We start from the raw sequence: 23,623 nt of genomic DNA, 5'->3' as shown, positions 1-23,623 counted from the left end.
CAAGCAGCCCACAGTATAAAATACTTTAGCAGCGGATTTCATTGTCTTTTACATATAACCTGTAGGGAACACAGCATGTCGGTCTCTCACTTATGGGTGGGGGAGTGAAAAGCATGTCGGTCTCTCACTTATGGGTGGGGGAGTGAAAAGCATGTCGGTCTCTCACTTATGGGTGGGGGAGTGAAACGCATGTCGGTCTCTCACTTATGGGTGGGGGAGTGAAAAGCATGTCGGTCTCTCACTTATGGGTGGGGGAGTGAAACGCATGTCGGTCTCTCACTTATGGGTGGGGGAGTGAAACGCATGTCGGTCTCTCCCTTATGGGTGGGGAGTGAAAAGCATGTCGGTCTCTCACTTATGGGTGGGGGAGTGAAAAGCATGTCGGTCTCTCACTTATGGGTGGGGAGTGAAACGCATGTCGGTCTCTCACTTATGGGTGGGGGAGTGAAAAGCATGTCGGTCTCTCACTTATGGGTGGGGGAGTGAAAAGCATGTCGGTCTCTCACTTATGGGTGGGGAGTGAAAAGCATGTCGGTCTCTCCCTTATGGGTGGGGGAGTGAAAAGCATGTCGGTCTCTCCCTTATGGGTGGGGGAGTGAAAAGCATGTCGGTCTCTCCCTTATGGGTGGGGGAGTGAAAAGGATGCAAATTAAAAACTGTCGTTTTTCCTATAGTGGAAAAAGTGTGTTTTCGTGTATATTACTGTAGTATTTACTGTATTATACTATAACATTCAATAGCAAGTACTGCACATGATGGATGGATACTACAGTGTGTAGTACAGTATTCTACAGTATACTACAGTTTACTCTAACATTCCATAGTAAGTACTGTAGTTTTCTATAGTAAACTGTGGTATTTTTTCATGTGGGGCGTGCCCCATGGTTATGCGTTGGGCTGACCGCACCACACTCTGGAGAGCCATGTGGTTGGGGGCAGTTCCTGTACCAGGCAGGGATGCAGGCCGACAGAATGCTCTGTAGAAGTTTGTGTGGGGGGGGCATGCCGAATTTCTTCAGCCGCCAAAGTTGAATAGTTCCATTTCAGGTTTTTAAGTGATGAAGGAACTTGAAGCTTTTGACCCTCACCACTGGGGCGACGAGGATGGAAGATCTGCTCCTTCGTTTTGTTGACGTTGAGGGAGAGGTTATTTCCCCGGCACCACTCTGCCCTCACCTTCTGTCTGTAGGCTGTCTCAGTGTTGTTGGTAATCAGGCATACCACGCTTCATCAGCAAACTTGATGATTGAGTTGGAGTCGTGTTGTGGAGGCCACCCAGACGTGGGTGAATAGGGTGTACAGGAGGGGGCTGAGCACACACCCCTGAGGGGCCCCTGTGTTGATGATCAGCTTGGCAGAGGTGGTGTTGCATATATCTTCCGATTTTGCAGGTTTTCCTACTTACAAAGCATGTAGAGGTCTGTAATTTTTATCATAGGTACACTTCAACTGTGAGAGACAGAATCTAAAACAAAAATCCAGAAAATCACATTGTTTGATTTTTAAGTGATAAATTTGAATATTATTGCATGACATCAGTAATTGATCACCTACCAACCAGTAAGAATTCTGGTTCTCTGTGAAATTTTGGGAAAATTATCAGAATTTTGTATTACGTTTGTTAAAACAATATTTGTTTTATATTTTATGTCCTTCGTGCTCAATGACCAAACTTGTTTCTTTTTAACAGATAATTCCTTTCTGTCTGCTGTTGACTGCATAGTCCTTGGTGAAACTTGTATTGTAGCTAATGTTGTCCATGCTTGTTGTGGCCATGACTGTCAGGTGATGAGGCTTCGTTCTCACGTCATACTAGACCACTGTTCTCCCAGCAGCTGCCAGAGAAGCAACACTGGGGTTTAAAGTTGTCATGTAATTTTCAAAGAATTGAATTCTCTGATCCATTTATAGCTATTGTTCCATACCTGTAATGTCATTGTTACAGAACCAATTTACTGCAACATGTGTTTCCTGGTATGACTCGAGTTCCAATGCCTTTTGTTCTTCTCTTCTTCCCATAGAGAGAGGAGAGAGGTCTGTCAGCAGGGGTACTGAGGCCACGCCCCCATATGGCTATCAGCTAGACCTGGACTTCCTGAAGTATGTGGACGACATACAGCGTGGCAACACCCTCAAGAGGCTGAACATCCAGAGGAAATCCAGGCCTGTCCGGCCGACGGCGGAGCCCGTGCCCAGGGGAGGTTGCTCTGGTGGGGGCAGTGGGTACAGTGGGCAGGGCCAGGCTGAATGGACCTCCACAGGCTCCCTACCCTCCTCCAGTGAAGAGGCACAGCAGAGTCCCCTCTTCTACCCCTCCCCCCAAGCCTCACCCTCCCCCCACCCTGATTTACCACGCCCATGCCCCTCTCCCTTCCTGTGAGCCTCCCCTTCCTCCCCTACCCCCTGAGGGCTACCTGAGCGTCCCCGCCGAAGGCCCTCAACGGCCCCTTCTCCCGCCCTCCTCTCCGTGGGAACCTCCCCTCCTCAACCCCCAGGTTGAGAAGACCCTGATGGAGACGAGGAGGAGGTTAGAACAGGAGCGCCACCTCATGCAGCCCCCTCCCCCTCCGAACCCCCTGGCCCTGCTCCTCGCCACCGCCTGGCCTCCTTCGGAGGGATGGGAGGGTCCAGCACCTCCCTGTTCTCCCCCTGCTTCCCAACGGGGGTGGAGGTAGTGGAGAGTACAACCCTACTACACTTCCATGGGTTCCTCTATGCACCACAGCCCCATGTCCTCGGGCATGACCACGCCGGCCACCAACGTGTCTCCGCTCCACCTGCAGCACATCCGGGAGCAGATGGTGGTGGCCCTGCGGAGGCTGAAGGAGCTAGAGGAGAAGGTGAAGACCATACCTATCCTGCAGGTGAAGATAGCCGTGCTGCAGGAGGAGAAGAGACAGATGACCTGTCAGAAGAACCAGAGGCTGGGGGTGGGGGGCATAGTGGGGGGGGGGTTCAGGAAGAGGTCCTATAGCGTGGGCAGTGCTGACCAGTTGGCCGACCAGCTGGACCCCCAGACACATACCCTACAGACCCAGGATCTGCACATCATGGAGCCAGAGGGCCAGGAGTGTCAGGGCCATAGTCAGAGTACCAAGGGGATGGAGGAGTTCAGGAGGCTGGCTGCAGAGGTCCAAGCCCTGGGGGCAAACAGCCAGGATCAAGGGTCTCACCAGGCCAGGGAGACCCAGACCTCCCTCCCTCTCACCCACAATAACAACAACCAGCTCACCTCCACGGCGGTCGGCCCAGATGAGAACATGAACGACGCCACGGTGGTCGCCCAGAGGAAGTCGCCGGTGATGACGATGGTACAACAACGACGCTTCTACTGTGACATCGGAATGGCGACGGAGCAGCGTGAGACTCGCAGTGCTGGGACGGGCGTGACGGAAGCCATGTTGGGCGTGACCAGCGAGGTGGAGGCAGAGCTAGACTTGCAGCAGCAGACCATCGAGGCCCTGAAGGAGAAGATCTACCGGCTAGAGGTGGACCTGAGAGAGACCACCCACATGATGGAGATGTCCAAGCTGAAGCTAGAGCTGCAGGCCGCTGGCGGAGCCAATAAGAAGAGGGCTGATAAAGGCTGCCAGGTACGGCCAGACACCTACAGCATGGCCTGCCAGGCGCGGCCAGACACCCAGAGCACTGGCTCAGAGACCTGGAGAGTCCAGACACACAGCCAGGGAGTGGGGAACCATCTAGAGACCAGCCATGCCTCCACAGGGGAGACCCTCCACACTGTAGGGGTAGGGGTGTCCTGTCAACCCAGCCTGAGACACACTGCTTCGGGTCCTGACCTGCCCATGGAGAGGTGGCTAGTGCAGGAGAGGGTAGAGGTGCAGGACCAGTGTGTGGGGAGGCAGTTGGAGGTGTGTGACCAGGGGTGGGGGTGGAGGTGGGGCTGTGTGACCAGGGAGTGAACACTGATGAGGAAGTAGACAGTCTACAGCTGTGTCAGGCCCAGGAGACCGAGGCCAAGGAGAGGGAGAGCAGGTCGGTGGGCATTGGGGAGTGTTCTAGAGACGTCACCGTCTCTCCCATCAGACAGCTGGTTACCACGGGGACTAACCCTGTCCTGGGCACCACCACGGACTCTGCTGTCATGGTAACCCCAGACACAGCCTCCCAACATACCAGCACCCTACTGGAGACCGCTAGCCAACACACCAACACAGAGACGGTGGTGCTAGCTGATGGCTGTACCAACACCCCCCTGCTCCACACAGCCTCCCAACACACCAGCACGCTAACCAATCACACAAGGACTGTCGCTGTGGGCGAGGGGCTGATCAAAGACCCACAGACCAAAACCAGGTACTTTTTCTATTAGATTCATTTAACCATGGGGATATAATACAATACATTTAAATCATGTTTTTTGAACACATAAAAGTTGAATAGAATGTTCAACTTTTCTTCCTTAGGTCTGTTGCCGTGGGAAACACAGCGGAGCGAGACGGCGGTACGGAGGAGGCATGGTCGGCCCAGACCAAAGAGGTGGGCGTCGGCCTGATCGGCATCCACACTAACTTCCTGGTCGGCCTGAAGACCCGGAACATTGCATGTGGCCCCTCCCACCTGGACGGAACCGCTGTTACCCAGGAGACCATTGCAGTGACGACTGTTGTACCACCCCAGGCCCAGGCCATACCACCGCCCCAGCAGGTGGAGGGGGTGCAGGACTAGACCACTACATAGAGAGGCTTCAGAAGCTACTTCAGGAACAACAGATGCTGTTGACTGAGAACTACAGTGAGCTAGCGGATGCTTTCGGACAGCCCTGCTCTTCTCAGTTCACCCACTTTGGTTCTATCAACAGCCAGCTGGTCAACACTCTGACTTCTATCAGCTCTGTCATGAAGTGTGGCAGTGCTGAGGATCTGAGAACACAGCGAGATAGCAGCAGCACCACTACAGGTAGGCCACACAGAATATCATTACACCAGACAGACCATTTATCTACTGTTAGCCTGCTCTCTTCTCAGTCTGATATAACATAGAGCTTATGTTATTGTGTGTTTTTATGAATGTGTCTATGTTTGTGTTGCTTCACAGTCCCCGCTGTTCAATAAGGTGTGTTATCTGCATTTTAAATCTGATTCTACTGCTGTATCAGTTACCTGATGTGGAATAGAGTTCCATGTAGTCATGGCTCTATGTAGTACTGTGGAATAGAGTTCCATGTAGTCATGGCTCTATGTAGTACTGTGGAATAGAGTTCCATGTAGTCATGGCTCTATGTAGTACTGTGGAATAGAGTTCCATGGGGTCACGGCTCTATGTAGTACTGTGGAATAGAGTTCCATGTGGTCATGGCTCTATGTAGTACTGTGGAATAGAGTTCCATGTGGTCATGGCTCTATGTAGTACTGTGGAATAGAGTTCCATGTAGTCATGGCTCTATGTAGTACTGTGGAATAGAGTTCCATGTAGTCATGTCTCTATGTAGTACTGTGGAGTAGAGTTCCATGTAGTCATGGCTCTATGTAGTACTGTGGAATAGAGTTCCATGTAGTCATGGCTCTATGTAGTACTGTGGAATAGAGTTCCATGTAGTCATGGCTCTATGTAGTACTGTGGAATAGAGTTCCATGTAGTCATGGCTCTATGTAGTACTGTGGAATAGAGTTCCATGTAGTCATGGCTCTATGTAGTACTGTGGAATAGAGTTCCATGTAGTCATGGCTCTATGTAGTACTGTGGAATAGAGTTCCATGTAGTCATGGCTCTATGTAGTACTGTGGAATAGAGTTCCATGTAGTCATGGCTCTATGTAGTACTGTGGAATAGAGTTCCATGTAGCCATGGCTCTATGTAGTACTGTGGAATAGAGTTCCATGTAGCCATGGCTCTATGTAGTACTGTGGAATAGAGTTCCATGTAGCCATGGCTCTATGTAGTACTGTGGAATAGAGTTCCATGTAGTCATGGCTCTATGTAGTACTGTGGAATAGAGTTCCATGTAGTCATGGCTCTATGTAGTACTGTGGAATAGAGTTCCATGTAGTCATGGCTCTATGTAGTACTGTGGAATAGAGTTCCATGTAGTCATGGCTCTATGTAGTACTGTGGAATAGAGTTCCATGTAGTCACGGCTCTATGTAGTACTGTGGAATAGAGTTCCATGTAGTCACGGCTCTATGTAGTACTGTGGAATAGAGTTCCATGTAGTCACGGCTCTATGTAGTACTGTGGAATAGAGTTCCATGTAGTCACGGCTCTATGTAGTACTGTGGAATAGAGTTCCATGTGGTCACGGCTCTATGTAGTACTGTGGAATAGAGTTCCATGTAGTCATGGCTCTATGTAGTACTGTGGAATAGAGTTCCATGTAGTCATGGCTCTATGTAGTACTGTGGAATAGAGTTCCATGTAGTCATGTCTCTATGCAGTACTGTGGAATAGAGTTCCATGTAGTCATGGCTCTATGTAGTACTGTGGAATATAGTTCCATGTAGTCATGGCTCTATGTAGTACTGTGGAATAGAGTTCCATGTAGTCATGGCTCTATGTAGTACTGTGGAATAGAGTTCCATGTAGTCATGGCTCTATGTAGTACTGTGGAATAGAGTTCCATGTAGTCATGGCTCTATGTAGTACTGAGGAATAGAGTTCCATGTGGTCATGGCTCTATGTAGTACTGTGGAATAGAGTTCCATGTAGTCATGGCTCTATGTGGTACTGTGGAATAGAGTTCCATGTAGTCATGGCTCTATGTAGTACTGTGGAATAGAGTTCCATGTAGTCATGTCTCTATGTAGTACTGTGCACCTCCCATAGTCTGTTCTGGACTTGGGGACTGTGAGGAGACCTCTGGTGGCATGTCTTGTGGGGTATGCATGGGTGTCTGAGCTGTGTGCCAGTAGTTTAAACAGACAGCTCGGTACATTCAGCATGTCACTTCTCACAAATACAAGTAGTGATGAAGTCCATCTCTCCTCCACTTTGAGCCAGGAGAGTTGACATGCATATTATTAATATTAGCTCTCTGTGTACATCCAAGGGCCAGTGGTGCTGCCCTGTTCTGAGACAATTATACTTTTCCTAAATTCTTCTTTGTGGCACCTGACCACACCACTGAACAGTGCGACAGAACTAGGGCCTGTAGGACCTGCCTTGTTGATAGTGCTGTTAAGAAGGTAGAAACTAGGGCCTGTAGGACCTGCCTTGTTGATAGTGTTGTTAAGAAGGTAGAAACTAGGGCCTGTAGGACCTACCTTGTTGATAGTGTTGTTAAGAAGGTAGAGCATCACTGTATAATGGACAGACTTCACCCATCTCAGCTACTGTTGTATCAACATGTTTTGACCATTACAGTTTGCAATCTAGGGTTACTCCAAGCAGTTTAGTCACCTCAACTTGCTCAATTTCCACATTATTTGTTACAAGATTTAGTTGAGGTTTAGGGTTTAGTGAGTGTTTTGTCCCAAATACAATGCTTTTTGTTTTTGAAATATGTAGTACTAACTTATTCCTTGCCACCCATTCTACTAACTAATTCCTTTCCACCTTTTCTGAAACTAACTGCAGCTCTTTGTTAAGTCTTGAAGTCATTTCAGTCACTGTGGTAGCTGATATGTATAGTGTTGATTCATCCACATAGACACACAGGCTTTACTCAAAGTCAGTGGCATGTCGTTAGCAAAGATTGAAAAAAGTAAGGGGCCAAGACAGCTACCCTGGGGAATTCCTGATTCTAACTGGATTATGTTGGAGAGGCTTCCATTAAAGACCCTCTGTGTTCTGTTAGACAGGTAACTTTTTATCCATGTTATAGCAGGGGGTGTGAAGCCATAACACATACGGTTTTCCAGCAACAGACTATGATCAATAATGTCAAAAGCAGAACTGAACTAACAAAACAGCCCACACAGTCCATTTATCATCAATTTCTCTCAGCCAATCATCAGTCATTTGTATAAGTGCTGTGCTTGTTGAGTGTCCTTCTCTATAAGCGAGCTGAAAGTCTGTCAATTTGTTTACTGTATAATAGCATTGTCTCTGGTCAAACACCATTTTTTCCAAAAGTTTACAAAGGGTTATTAACGCCTCTTAATTAAGGAATTTTAGCCTAAAATGACATGCCCAAATCTAACTGCCTGTAGCTTAGGACCTGAAGCAAGGATATGCATATTCATCAAATCAAATCCAATCAAATTTTATTTGTCACATACACATGGTTAGCAGATGTTAATGTGAGTGTAGTGAAATGCTTGTGCTTCTCGTTCCGACAATGCAGTAATAACCAACGAGTAATCTAGCTAACAATTCCAAAACTACTACCTTATACACGTGAATGAGTGATGGTACAGAGCGGCATAGGCAAGATACAGTAGATGGTATCGAGTACAGTATATACATATGAGATGAGTATGTAAACAAAGTGACATAGTTAAAGTGGCTAGTGATACATCATCCGGGTTGGAGCGAGCGGTCGCATCTACACTTCGGTCCGCAGGTAGTATAACTTTTCATTACATTTCATTATAGTACAACGGTTTGATTTGTCTAATCTTAGCAATTCTTCCTAGCTAGCTACATAGCCGTCTTTGTATCAAAGATAATTGCGTAATTATCGTATTTCGTCGTCCTAACGTAGTCTACACTGCTTTCTGCCCAGCAGCTAGCTAACGTCCACTAGCACAGCAGCTAGCTAACGTCCACTAGAACTGTAGAAACTATTACACTCAACGACTGATTAGTGTAGTGTTAGCTAGCTACATAGTTGTCTTTGCTGTCTTCGTATTCAAGGTAACTACTGAACCACACACTACTGTTTTACCATGTGGTTCCTGGAACTACATGACTACTGTTTTACCATGTAGCACTACTGGAACTACACACTACTGTTTTACCATGTAGCTTAACTGCTTGAATGTAACAGCAATCTTCAAATCTTTCCATAGATTTCCAATGGGATTCAAGTCTGTTTTTAGCTGGGCCACCAAAGATGTTCACATTCTTGTTCAAGCTGCTCCAGCATTGCTTTGACTGTATACTTGGAGTCATTGTCCTGTTGAATGTTCATCGCTCACCCCAGTCTATTGTCATTTGCACTCTGAAGCAGGTGCCCATCAAGGCTTTTGCTCATTTGGCTCCATTCATTGTTCCCCATCCTTACCAGTCTCCCTGTCCCTGCCACTGAAAAAGCATCCCCATAGCATGATGCTGCCATCACCATGTTTCACGGCAGGGATAGTGAATAGCAAAAATTGGCTTTCTCTAGACACAGCACTTTGCATTCAGGGACAAAGATGTACAGGCGTCTGTCTGGCCACTCTCCCATTAAGTCCAGAATGGTGAAGTGTTGTAGAGATTGTTGTCATTCTGCCAGGTTCTCCCATTTCAGCCAAGATGTAGTTCTGTCAGAGTGGTCATGGGTTTCTTGGTCACCTCCTCACTGTCATTCTTTTCCCCGGTTGCTCAGTTTGGTTGGACAGACAGTTTTAGGCGTCTGGTATTTTACATTTCCCAATGAACACCACGGTGCTCTTGGAAACGTTCAACACTGTAGGAATAGTTTTATACCCTTTCCCCAGATATATGCCTCATCGCACCCTATCTCGCAGATCGACAGACACTTCATGGTATAGCTTTGTGCTCTGACATGCACTAGTCAACTATGGGACCTTATATAGACAGGTGTGTTTTTCTAAATCATGCCCAAACAATTGAATTGGCCACAGGTGGACTCCAATCAAGTTGTAAACTATGAAATAACACATATGGAATCATGTACTAACCAAAAAGTGTTAAATCATTGGATGCCATCTCCCATAGTGCCCCTTCGCTTTTGTTACAGGTGACATGTGTGATACTCATCACTGCATCCTGTATCAAAAAATTCACAAAACATTTCACCCTGATGTTCTGGCAGCTCGCCTGGCAGTTTAGAGTATTGATCGGGACTATGTAACTGATGTTCTGGTAGTTTAGAGTATTGATCGGGACTATGTAACTGATGTTCTGGTAGTTTAGAGTATTGATCGGGACTATGTAACTGATGTTCTGGTAGTTTAGAGTATTGATTAGGACTATGTAACTGATGTTCTGGTAGTTTAGAGTATTGATCGGGACTATGTAACTGATGTTCTGATGCTGTTCTGGTAGTTTAGAGTATTGATCGGGACTATGTAACTGATGTTCTGGTAGTTTAGAGTATTGATCGACTATGTAACTGATGTTCTGGTAGTTTTAGAGTATTTATCGACTATGTAACTGATGTTCTGGTAGTTTAGAGTATTGATCGACTATGTAACTGATGTTCTGGTAGTTTAGAGTATTGATCGACTATGTAACTGATGTTCTGGTAGTTTAGAGTATTGATCCGGACTATGTAACTGATGTTCTGGTAGTTTAGAGTATTGATCGACTATGTAATATTTACTATGTACATTTACATTTAAGTCATTTAGCAGACGCTTTCTTATCCAGGAGCGACTTACAAATATGTAACTGATGTTCTGGTAGTTTAGAGTATTGATTAGGGACTATGTAACTGATGTCTTGGTAGTTTAGAGTATTGATTAGGGACTATGTAACTGATGTTCTGGTAGTTTAGAGTATTGATCGACTATGTAACTGATGTTCTGGTAGTTTAGAGTATTGATTAGGGACTATGTAACTGATGTCTTGGTAGTTTAGAGTATTGATCGGGACTATGTAACTGATGTTCTGGTAGTTTAGAGTATTGATTGGGACTATGTAACTCATGTTCTGGTAGTTTAGAGTATTGATCGGGACTATGTAACTGATGTTCTGATGCCGTTCTGGTAGTTTAGAGTATTTATCGACTATGTAACTGATGTTCTGGTAGTTTAGAGTATTGATCGGGACTATGTAACTGATGTTCTGGTAGTTTAGAGTATTGATCGACTATGTAACTGATGTTCTGGTAGTTTAGAGTATTGATCGGGACTATGTAACTGATGTTCTGGTAGTTTAGAGTATTGATTAGGGACTATGTAACTGATGTTCTGGTAGTTTAGAGTATTGATCAGGACTATGTAACTGATGTTCTGGTAGTTTAGAGTATTGATCGACTATGTAACTGATGTTCTGGTAGTTTAGAGTATTGATCGACTATGTAACGGATGTTCTGGAAGTTTAGAGTATTGATCGGGACTATGTAACTGATGTCTTGGTAGTTTAGAGTATTGATCGACTATGTAACTGATGTTCTGGTAGTTTAGAGTATTGATCGGGACTATGTAACTGATGTTCTGGTAGTTTAGAGTATTGATCGGGACTATGTACATTTACTATGTACATTTACATTTAAGTCATTTAGCAGACGCTCTTATCCAGAGCGACTTACAAATATGTAACTGATGTTCTGGTAGTTTAGAGTATTGATCGGGGACTATGTAACTGATGTTCTGGTGCCGTTGGGAATGTTTAGAGTATTGATTGGGACTTTGTTTATTTTTATTTTAGTGTTTGTGTTGTTTTGTTTTTTACCCTTTTTCTGGTATCCAATTTGTATCCAGTCTTGTCTCATCGCTGCAACTCCCATACGGACTGGGAGTGGCGAAGGTTGAGAGCCGTGTGTCCTCCGCGAAACAGAACCCAACCAAGCCACACTGCTTCTTGACACAATGCCCGCTAAACCTTCGGAAGCCAGCCGCACCAATGTCGGAGGAAACACCGTACACCTGGGCGAAATCGGCCCGGGCCACAAGAGTCGCATCCCTGCTGGCCAAACCTTCCCCTAACCGGACAATGATGGGCCAATTTGCACCGCCCCATGGGTCTCCCGGCCGCGGCCGGCTGTGACAGAGCCTGGACTCAGTGCCTTAGACCACTGCGCCGCTTGCGGGCCCCTTCTGGGTGATTTGGGATAAATTTTATTTGTGCTTACCATGACTGTGTATATTTATGTTGTATTATACAAGGGTGCATTTGAAAAAGAGACTCACACTACCGTTCAAAAGTTTGGGGTCACGTAGAATTTTCTATTTTTGAAAGAAAAGCACATTTTGCCCATTTAAAATAACATCAAATTGATCAGAAATACAGGGTAGACATTTTTTATATTGTAAATGACTATTATAGATGGAAATGACATATTTTTTTTAATGGAATATCTACATTTTTATTTATTTTTTATTTCACCTATATTTAACCTTTATTTAACCAGATGCTAGTTGAGAACTGTGACCTGGCAAAGATAAAGCAAAGCAGTGCGACACAACAACACAGAGTTACACATAAACAAACGTACAGTTAATGACACAAAATTAAATAGAAAAATATATGTACAGTGTGTGCAAATGTAGAAGAGTAATAAATAGACCCTAGAGGTGAAAATAATTACAATTTAGCATTCATACTGGAGTGATAGATGTGCAGATGATGATGTGCAAGTAGAGATACTGGGGTACTGGAGCAAAAGAGCAGCAAAGTAAATAAAAACAGTATGTTGATGAGGTTGATGGATGGGCTATTTACAGATGGGCTGTGTACAGGTACAGTGATCGGTAAGCTGCTCAGGTTGTATCTCTGGATAAGCTGGTTATAATGGGAGAGGTCACAGCATGTGAGTGGAACTAGGGCTCCATTGTAAACTAAAACAATGATAACTAACCTGAACAACAGTATACAAGGAATATTGACATATGAGAGAGAGACATACAGCGAGACATAAAGTGTCCAAGGGTGTTGATTGGGAGAGCTAGCTAAGACATCAACAGCTAATCGGCTAAAACAACAACAGGTAAAATGTTGATGACTAGGCAGAGAGGGTCGGTTAACTACACACACAGAGCCGAGTTCGCGGCTGGGGCCGGCAGATTTTTCATTTATTTTTATTTTTAAATTGTGCCAAATCGGAGCGCCTGTTGTCCGGACCTCTGGCAGTCTCTATGGGGTGCCAGGGTTCAATTCTCCGGACCTCTGGCAGTCTCTATGGGGGTGCCACAGGGTTCAATTCTCGGACCTCTGACAGTCTCTATGGGGATGCCACAGGGTTCAATTCTCCGGACCTCTGGCAGTCTCTATGGGGATGCCACAGGGTTCAATTCTCCGGACCTCTGGCAGTCTCTATGGGGGTGCCACAGGGTTAAATTCTCCGGACCTCTGGCAGTCTCTATGGGGGTGCCACAGGGTTCAATTCTCCGGACCTCTGGCAGTCTCTATGGGGGTGCCACAGGGTTCAATTCTCCGGACCTCTGGCAGTCTCTATGGGGGTGCCACAGGGTTCAATTCTCCGGACCTCTGGCAGTCTCTATGGGGGTGCCACAGGGTTCCAATTCTCGGACCTCTGACAGTCTCTATGGGGGTGCCGCAGGGTTCAATTCTCGGACCTCTGACAGTCTCTATGGGGGTGCCGCAGAGGTTCAATTCTCGGACCTCGGGCAGTCTCTATGGGGGTGCCACAGGGTTCAATTCTCCGGACCTCTGGCAGTCTCTATGGGGATGCCACAGGGTTCAATTCTCCGGACCTCTGGCAGTCTCTATGGGGATGCCACAGGGTTCATTCTCCGGACCTCTGGCAGTCTCTATGGGGGTGCCACAGGGTTCAATTCTCGGCCGACTCTTTTCTCTGTATATATCAATGATGTCGCTCTTGCTGCTGGTGATTCTCTGATCCACCTCTACGCAGACGACACCATTCTGTATATATCTGGCCCTTCTTTGTGCTAACTAACCTCCAAACGAGCTTCAACGATTGCTGTCCGCAACCTCCCACCCGAATAGCATCACCACCCTGGATGGTTCCGACCTAGAATATGTGGACAACTATTAATACCTAGGTGTCTGGCAAGACTGTAACTCTCCTTCCAGACTAATTTTAAGCATCTCCAATCAAAAATGTAATCTAGAATCGGCTTTCTATTTCGCAACAGTCCTCCTTCACTCACGCCCGCCAAACTTACCCTAGTAAAACTGACTATCCTACCGAACCTCGACTTTGGCGATGTTATTTACAAAATAGCTTCCAATACTCTACTCTGCAAACTGGATGCAGTTTATCACAGTGCCATCCATTTTGTTACCAAATCACCTTATTTCTTTTTATTTATATTACCTTTATTTAACTAGGCAAATCAGTTAAGAACAATTTCTTATTTTCAATGACGGCCTAGGAACAGTGGGTTAACTGCCTGTTCAGGGCAGAACGACAGATTTGTACCTTGTCGGCTCGGGGTTTGAACTTGCAACCTTCCGGTTACTAGTCCAATGCTCTAACCACTAGGCTACCTGCCACCTCTACATTCTAACCACTAGGTTAGTCGGCTGGCCCTCGCTACATAGTCGGCTGGCCCTCGCTACATATTCGTCACCAGACCAACTGGCTCCAGGTCATCTACAAGTCTATGCTAGGTAAAGCTCTGCCTTATCTCAGTTCTCTGGTCACGATAACAACACCCACCCGTAGCACACGTTCCAGCAGGTATATCTCACTGATCATCCCCAAAGCCAACACCTAATTTGGCCACCTTTCCTCCAGTTCTCTGCTGCCTGTGACTGGAACAAATTGCAAAAATCGCTAAAGTTGGAGACTTTTATTTCCCTCACCAACTTTAAACATCAACTATCTGAGCAGCTAACCGATCGCTGCAGCTGTATATAGTCCATCTGTAAATAGCCCACCCAATCTACCTCATCCCCATTGTTTTTACTTTGTTGACTTTTCTGCTCTTTTGCACACAATATCTCTACTTGCACATCACCATTTGCTCATTTATCACTCGTGTTAATCTGATAAATTGTAACTATTCACTCCTATGGCCTATTTATTGCCTACCTCCTCATGCCTTTTGCACACACTGTATATAGACTTTCTTTTTTTCTACTGTGTCATTGATTAGAGGCACAAGCATTTCGCTACACTCGCATTAACATCTGCTAACCATGTGTATGTGACAAATAAAATTTGATTTGATTTGTTTGTGTTATTGGCTTTTTTATTGTTTACTCCATGTGTAACTCTGTGGTTGTCTGTGTCACACTACTTTGCTTTATCTTGACCAGGTCGTAGTTGTAAATGAGAACTTGTTCTCAACTGGCCTACCTGGTTAAATAAAAGTGAAATAAAATCAAAAAATAAACACTGAACTCTATCTGAGAAGTAGTTGGTGAACCAGACGAGGCAGTCATTAGAGAAACCAAGGCTGTTGAGTCTGCTGATAAGAATGTGGTGATTGACAGAGTCAAAAGCCTTGGCCAGGTTGATGAAGACGGCTGCACAGTACTGTCTTTTATCAATTGCGATTACGATATCGTTTAGGGTTCGATTACAGGCTCAAAATGGCCATTAACAAAGAACTTTCTTATGAAACTCGTCCGTCTGTTCTTGTTCTGAGAAATGTAGGCTTTTCCATGCGAGAAATTGCCAAGAAACTGAAGATCTGTGTGGAGTTGGTCCCCCCTTTGCTGCAATAATAACCTCCACTCTTTTGGGAAGGCGTTCCACTAGATGTTGGAACATTGCTTTGGGGACTTGCTTCTATTCATCCACAAGAGCATTAGTGAGGTCGGACACTGATGTTGGGCGGTTAGGTCTGGCTCACCAGTCTGCATTCCAATTCATCTAAAGGTGGGGTTGAGGTCAGGGTTCTGTACAGGCCTGTCAAGTTCTACCACACTGACCTCGATTTGTCATGCTGAAACAGGAAAGAGCCTTTCCCAAACTGTTGCCACAAAGATGGAAGCATAGAATCGTCTAGAGTGTCATTGTATGCTGTAGCGTTAAGATTTCCCTTCACTGGAACTAAGGGGCCTGAACCATGAAAAACAGCCCAGACCATTATTCCTCCACCACCGAACTTTGAAGCTCAAAGCCTTCGGGCAGGTAGCATTCTCCTGGCATCCGCCAATCCCAGATTCGTATGTCGGACTGCCAGATGGTGAAGCGTGATTCATCACGCCAGAGAATGCGTTTCCAGAGTCCAATGGCACCGAGCTTTACACCACTCCAGCCGGCGCTTGGCATTGCGTATGGTGATCTTCGGTTTGTGTGCAGCTGCTAGGCCATGGAAACCCATTCATGAAGCTCCTGACAAACAGTTCTTGTGCTGACGTTGTTTCTGGAGGCAGTTTGGAACACGCTTCAGCACTCGGCAGCACTGTTCTGTGAGCTTGTGTGGCCTACCACTTCGCGGCTGAGCTGTTGTTGCTCCTAGACGTTTCCATTTCACAATAACAGCACTTCCAGTTGACAAGGGCAGCTCTAGCAGGGCAGAAATTTGACAAACTGACTTGTTGGAAAGGTGGCATCCTGTGATGGTGCCATGTTGAAAGTCCCTGAGCTCTTCAGTAAGACCATTCTACTGACAATGTTTGTCTATGGAGATTGCATCGCTGTGTGCTAGATTTTATAGGCCTGTCAGCAACAGGTGTGGCTGAAATTCTAATCCACTAATTTGAAGGGGTGTCCACATACTTTTGTACAAGCCAAACAAGCTACTGCCACCTTGTGTTCTGGGGTATTTTGACACTATTGGATCAGTGAGGTATCTGTGATATATGAACAAACATACAGTGAACTGCCGAGGTGTTAAGCACCTTTCAGCAGTCCGTATCAGGGTTTCAGAGCCCTAGATGAACGGGCAGAACCAGCACAAGACTCAACGGACACTTGTTGTTTCTGTCTTTAGCTACAACTGATTCATAACCCTTCTCTGTTATGTAACGCTGGAATGGTAGCCTGGTAGCCATGTGCTGGGCACTCATTTCTAGCAGCTACTCGGTACCACTTAGGTGTGTGGTAGAAGTGTACATGCATGTCTGCTGTTGCACATAATCAGCCCACTTCTCCCTAATGCTTGTTCACCTCGCTGCTTATATAGACTCAGCTGAGTATTCAAATAGTGTTGGTGAATTCTAGAAGCAGGACATTCCAGTGGTAGTTGATCAGATGATGCTGAAGCCAAGTCTCTAACTGTTTCCAGTTCAGTAGCCTCATGGAACCAGACAGACTGTCTCTGGATGCAGATCAGAGAACGAGTCAGGTGTTCTACTCCTTGAAGACAGACTCCTGTTGTACTCTTTAACTGCCTCCTCTGAACACTTTTAAAAACAGACTCCTGCTTTAGTATTTGAGTGTCGTCCTCGGCTATTGTACTTTTCGTGTCCCCCTCTGTCTATATCTGTCCTCTTCCTGTGTCCCCCTCTGTCTATATCTGTCCTCTTCTTGTGTCCCCTACTGTCTATATCTGTCCTCTTCCTGTGTCCCCTTCTTTCTATATTTGTCCTCTTCCTGTGTCCCCCTTCTGTCTATATCTGTCCCCTTCTGTCTATATCTGTCCTCTTCCTGTGTCCCCTTCTGTCTATATCTGTCTATCTGTCCCCGTCTGTCCATATCTATCCACGTCTGTCTATATCTGTCCTCTTCCTCTGTCCCCTTCTGTCTATATCTGTCCTCTTCCTGTGTTCCCTTCTGTCTATATCTGTCCTCTTCCTGTGTCTACTTCTACATCTGACTCCTCCCCTCTTCTGTGATTGGTCCAGATCGGGTCAGCTACAGGTGTCCAGTGAAGTCATCCAGAGTTCAGAGGTTAGCCAGACGGAGGTAGTGTCACATGACCCCAGGTCCCCGCCCAGCCCGGCCACGCTGAAGCACCGCATGGACCAGCAGATGTCCAGCGCCTTGAACGGTACGGCGCCAGAACTGCTACTAATCTGGCAACACACAGAACTACTACCAATCTGACAACACACAGACCTACTACTCATCTGGCAACACACAGAACTACTACTCATCTGGCAACACACAGAACTACTACCAATCTGGCAACACACAGACCTACTACCAATCTGGAAACACACAGAACTACTACTAATCTGACAACACACAGAACTACTACCAATCTGACAACACACAGAACTACTACTAATCTGACAACACACAGAACTGCTACTAATCTGACAACACACAGAACTGCTACCAATCTGGCAACACACAGAACTACTACCAATCTGGCAACACACAGAACTACTACTAATCTGACAACACACAGACCTACTACCAATCTGGCAACACACAGACCTACTACTAATCTGACAACACACAGAACTGCTACCAATCTGACAACACACAGAACTACTACCAATCTGACAACACACAGAACTGCTACCAATCTGACAACACACAGACCTACTACTAATCTGACAACACACAGAACTACGACCAATCTGACAACACACAGACCTACTACCAATCTGACAACACAGAACTACTACCAATCTGACAACACACAGAACTACTACTAATCTGACAACACACAGAACTACTACTAATCTGACAACACACAGAACTACTACTAATCTGACAACACACAGAACTACTACTAATCTGACAACACACAGAACTATTACTAATCTGACAACCAATGGAACTACTACCAATCTGACAACACACAGACCTACTACCAATCTGACAACACACAGACCTACTACCAATCTGACAACACACAGAACTACTACTAATCTGACAACACACAGACCTACTACTAATCTGACAACACACAGAACTACTACTAATCTGACAACACACAGAACTACTACTAATCTGGCAACACACAGAACTACTACTAATCTGGCAACACACAGAACTACTACTATTCTGGCAACACACAGAACTACTACTAATCTGACAACACACAGAACTACTACTAATCTGACAACACACAGAACTACTACCAATCTGACAACACACAGAACTGCTACCAATCTGACAACACACAGACCTACTACTAATCTGACAACACACAGACCTACGACCAATCTGACAACACACAGACCTACTACCAATCTGACAACACAGAACTACTACCAATCTGACAACACAGAACTACTACTAATCTGACAACACACAGAACTACTACTAATCTGACAACACACAGAACTACTACTAATCTGACAACACATAACTATTACTAATCTGACAACCAATGGAACTACTACCAATCTGACAACACACAGACCTACTACCAATCTGACAACACACAGACCTACTACCAATCTGACAACACACAGAACTACTACTAATCTGACAACACACAGAACTACTACTAATCTGACAACACACAGAACTACTACTAATCTGACAACACACAGAACTACTACTAATCTGGCAACACACAGAACTACTACTAATCTGGCAACACACAGAACTACTACTATTCTGGCACACAGAACTACTACTATTCTGGCAACACACAGAACTACTACTAATCTGACAACACACAGAACTACTACCAATCTGGCAACACACAGAACTACTACTAATCTGACAAACCAATGGAACTACTACCAATCTGGCAACACACAGAACTACTACTAATCTGACAACCAATGGAACTACTTCCAATCTGGCAACACACACACACACACACACACACACACACACACACACACACACACACACATTACTCCTGCACGATACCATGCTACGGCTGGACTGGCCTCTCAATCTGGCAACGCTTCTCAGGCACAGAACTCTACTGTTCCCTACTACTGTTGGAAAACACCCACAGCCCATTTATAATGTTTGAGATAGCTGGAGCTGTAGGACTTGTTACCCTGCTTGTTACCCAGAGACACAGGGGCTAGCTGGAGGCCTTGTTACCCTGCTACACAGACACAGGGGCTAGCTAGAGGCCTTGTTACCCTGCTACACAGACACTGGGGCTAGCTGGAGGCCTTGTTACCCTGCTACACAGACACAGGGGCTAGCTAAAGGCCTTGTTACCCTGCTACACAGACACTGGGGCTAGCTGGAGGCCTTGTTACCCTGCTAAACAGACACAGGGGCTAGCTAGAGGCCTTGTTACCCTGCTACACAGACACAGGGGTTAGCTAAAGGCCTTGTTACCCTGCTACACAGACACTGGGGTTAGCTAGAGGCCTTGTTACCCTGCTACACAGACACTGGGCTAGCTAGAGGCCTTGTTACCCTGCTACACAGACACAGGGGTTAGCTAGAGGCCTTGTTACCCTGCTACACAGACACTGGGTTAGCTGGAGGCCTTGTTACCCTGCTAAACAGACACAGGGGCTAGCTAAAGGCCTTGTTACCCTGCTACACAGACACTGGGTTAGCTAAAGGCCTTGTTACCCTGCTACACAGACACAGGGGCTAGCTAAAGGCCTTGTTACCCTGCTACACAGACACAGGGGTTAGCTAAAGGCCTTGTTACCCTGCTACACAGACACAGGGGTTAGCTAAAGGCCTTGTTACCCTGCTACACAGACACAGGGGCTAGCTAAAGGCCTTGTTACCCTGCTACACAGACACAGGGGTTAGCTAGAGGCCTTGTTACCCTGCTACACAGACACAGGGGCTAGCTAAAGGCCTTGTTACCCTGCTACACAGACACTAGGTTAAGTAAGGTAAGCATTTCACTGTGAGGTCTAGTACACCTGTTGTATTCAGCATTTCACTGTGAGGTCTAGTACACCTGTTGTATTCAGCATTTCACTGTGAGTCTACTACACCTGTTGTATTCAGCATTTCACTGTGAGGTCTAGCTAGACCTGTTGTATTCAGCATTTCACTGTGAGGTCTACTACACCTGTTGTATTCAGCATTTCACTGTGAGTCTACTACACCTGTTGTATTCAGCATTTCACTGTGAGGTCTACTACACCTGTTATATTCAGCATTTCACTGTGAGGTCTACTACACCTGTTGTATTCAGCATTTCACTGTGAGGTCTACTACACCTGTTGTATTCAGCATTTCACTGTGAGGTCTACTACACCTGTTGTATTCAGCATTTCACTGTGAGGTCTTCCCCTGTTGTATTCAGCATTTCACTGTAAGGTCTACTACACCTGTTGTAGTCAGCATTTCAGTGTGAGGTCTACTACACCTGTTGTATTCAGCATTTCACTGTGAGGTCTACTACACCTGTTGTATTCAGCATTTCACTGTGAGGTCTACTACACCTGTTGTATTCAGCATTTCACTGTGAGGTCTACTACACCTGTTGTATTCAGCATTTCACTGTGAGGTCTACTACACCTGTTGTATTCAGCATTTCACTGTGAGGTCTACTACACCTGTTATATTCAGCATTTCACTGTGAGGTCTACTACACCTGTTGTATTCAGTATTTCACTGTGAGGTCTACTATACCTGTTGTAGTCAGCATTTCACTGTGAGGTCTACTACACCTGTTGTATTCAGCATTTCACTGTGAGGTCTACTACACCTGTTGTATTCAGCATTTCACTGTGAGGTCTAGCTAGACCTGTTGTATTCAGCATTTCACTGTGAGGTCTACTACACCTGTTGTATTCAGCATTTCACTGTGAGGTCTACTACACCTGTTGTATTCAGCATTTCACTGTGAGGTCTACTACACCTGTTATATTCAGCATTTCACTGTGAGGTCTACTACACCTGTTGTATTCAGCATTTCACTGTGAGGTCTACTACACCTGTTGTAGTCAGCATTTCAGTGTGAGGTCTACTACACCTGTTGTATTCAGCATTTCCCTGTGAGGTCTACTACACCTGTTGTAGTCAGCATTTCAGTGTGAGGTCTACTACACCTGTTGTATTCAGCATTTCACTGTGAGGTCTACTACACCTGTTGTATTCAGCATTTCACTGTGAGGTCTACTACACCTGTTGTATTCAGCATTTCACTGTGAGGTCTACTACACCTGTTGTATTCAGCATTTCACTGTGAGGTCTACTACACCTGTTGTATTCAGCATTTCACTGTGAGGTCTACTACACCTGTTGTATTCAGCATTTCACTGTGAGGTCTACTACACCTGTTGTATTCAGCATTTCACTGTGAGGTCTACTACACCTGTTGTATTCAGCATTTCACTGTGAGGTCTACTACACCTGTTGTATTCAGCATTTCACTGTGAGGTCTACTACACCTGTTGTATTCAGCATTTCACTGTGAGGTCTACTACACCTGTTATATTCAGCATTTCACTGTGAGGTCTACTACACCTGTTGTATTCAGCATTTCACTGTGAGGTCTACTACACCTGTTGTATTCAGCATTTCACTGTGAGGTCTACTACACCTGTTGTATTCAGCATTTCACTGTGAGGTCTACTACACCTGTTGTATTCAGCATTTCACTGTGAGGTCTACTACACCTGTTATATTCAGCATTTCACTGTGAGGTCTACTACACCTGTTGTATTCAGCATTTCACTCTGAGGTCTACTACACCTGTTGTATTCAGCATTTCACTGTGAGGTCTACTACACCTGTTGTATTCAGCATTTCACTGTGAGGTCTACTACACCTGTTGTATTCAGCATTTCACTGTGAGGTCTACTACACCTGTTGTATTCAGCATTTTTACTGTAAGGTCTACTACACCTGTTGTATTCAGCATTTCACTGTGAGGTCTACTACACCTGTTGTATTCAGCATTTCACTGTGAGGTCTACTACACCTGTTGTATTCAGCATTTCACTGTGAGGTCTACTACACCTGTTGTATTCAGCATTTCACTGTGAGGTCTACTACACCTGTTATATTCAGCATTTCACTGTGAGGTCTACTACACCTGTTGTATTCAGCATTTCACTCTGAGGTCTACTACACCTGTTGTATTCAGCATTTCACTGTGAGGTCTACTACACCTGTTGTATTCAGCATTTCACTGTGAGGTCTACTACACCTGTTGTATTCAGCATTTCACTGTGAGGTCTACTACACCTGTTGTATTCAGCATTTTTACTGTAAGGTCTACTACACCTGTTGTATTCAGCATTTCACTGTGAGGTCTACTACACCTGTTGTATTCAGCATTTCACTGTGAGGTCTACTACACCTGTTGTATTCAGCATTTCACTGTGAGGTCTTCACCTGTTGTATTCAGCATTTCACTGTAAGGTCTACTACACCTGTTGTATTCAGCATTTCACTGTAAGGTCTACTACACCTGTTGTAGTCAGCATTTCAGTGTGAGGTCTACTACACCTGTTGTATTCAGCATTTCACTGTGAGGTCTACTACACCTGTTGTATTCAGCATTTCACTGTGAGGTCTACTACACCTGTTGTATTCAGCATTTCACTGTAAGGTCTACTACACCTGTTGTATTCAGCATTTCACTGTAAGGTCTACTACACCTGTTGTATTCAGCATTTCACTGTGAGGTCTACTACACCTGTTGTATTCAGCATTTCACTGTGAGGTCTACTACACCTGTTGTATTCAGCATTTCACTGTGAGGTCTACCTGTTGTATTCAGCATTTCACTGTGAGGTCTACTACACCTGTTGTATTCAGCATTTCACTGTAAGGTCTACTACACCTGTTGTAGTCAGCATTTCACTGTAAGGTCTACTACACCTGTTGTAGTCAGCATTTCACTGTGAGGTCTACTACACCTGTTGTATTCAGCATTTCACTGTGAGGTCTACTACACCTGTTGTATTCAGCATTTCACTGTGAGGTCTACTACACCTGTTGTAGTCAGCATTTCACTGTAAGGTCTACTTCACCTGTTGTATTCAGCATTTCACTGTAAGGTCTACTACACCTGTTGTATTCAGCATTTTTACTGTAAGGTCTACTACACCTGTTGTATTCAGCATTTCACTGTGAGGTCTACTACACCTGTTGTATTCAACATTTCACTGTGAGGTCTACTATACCTGTTGTAGTCAGCATTTCACTGTAAGGTCT

General features: G+C 45.4%; 1 pseudogene; it reads left to right on the top strand.

Moving 5' to 3' along the window:
• LOC135533976 (KN motif and ankyrin repeat domain-containing protein 1-like) overlaps window positions 1-23,623 on the top strand; it is a 39,485-nt pseudogene that overhangs the window by 1,268 nt on the left and 14,594 nt on the right.

Source organism: Oncorhynchus masou, unplaced genomic scaffold (genome assembly GCF_036934945.1).
Source record: "Oncorhynchus masou masou isolate Uvic2021 unplaced genomic scaffold, UVic_Omas_1.1 unplaced_scaffold_2863, whole genome shotgun sequence".
Taxonomy (NCBI): domain Eukaryota; kingdom Metazoa; phylum Chordata; class Actinopteri; order Salmoniformes; family Salmonidae; genus Oncorhynchus; species Oncorhynchus masou.
This window is presented reverse-complemented; position numbering and strand designations above follow the sequence as displayed.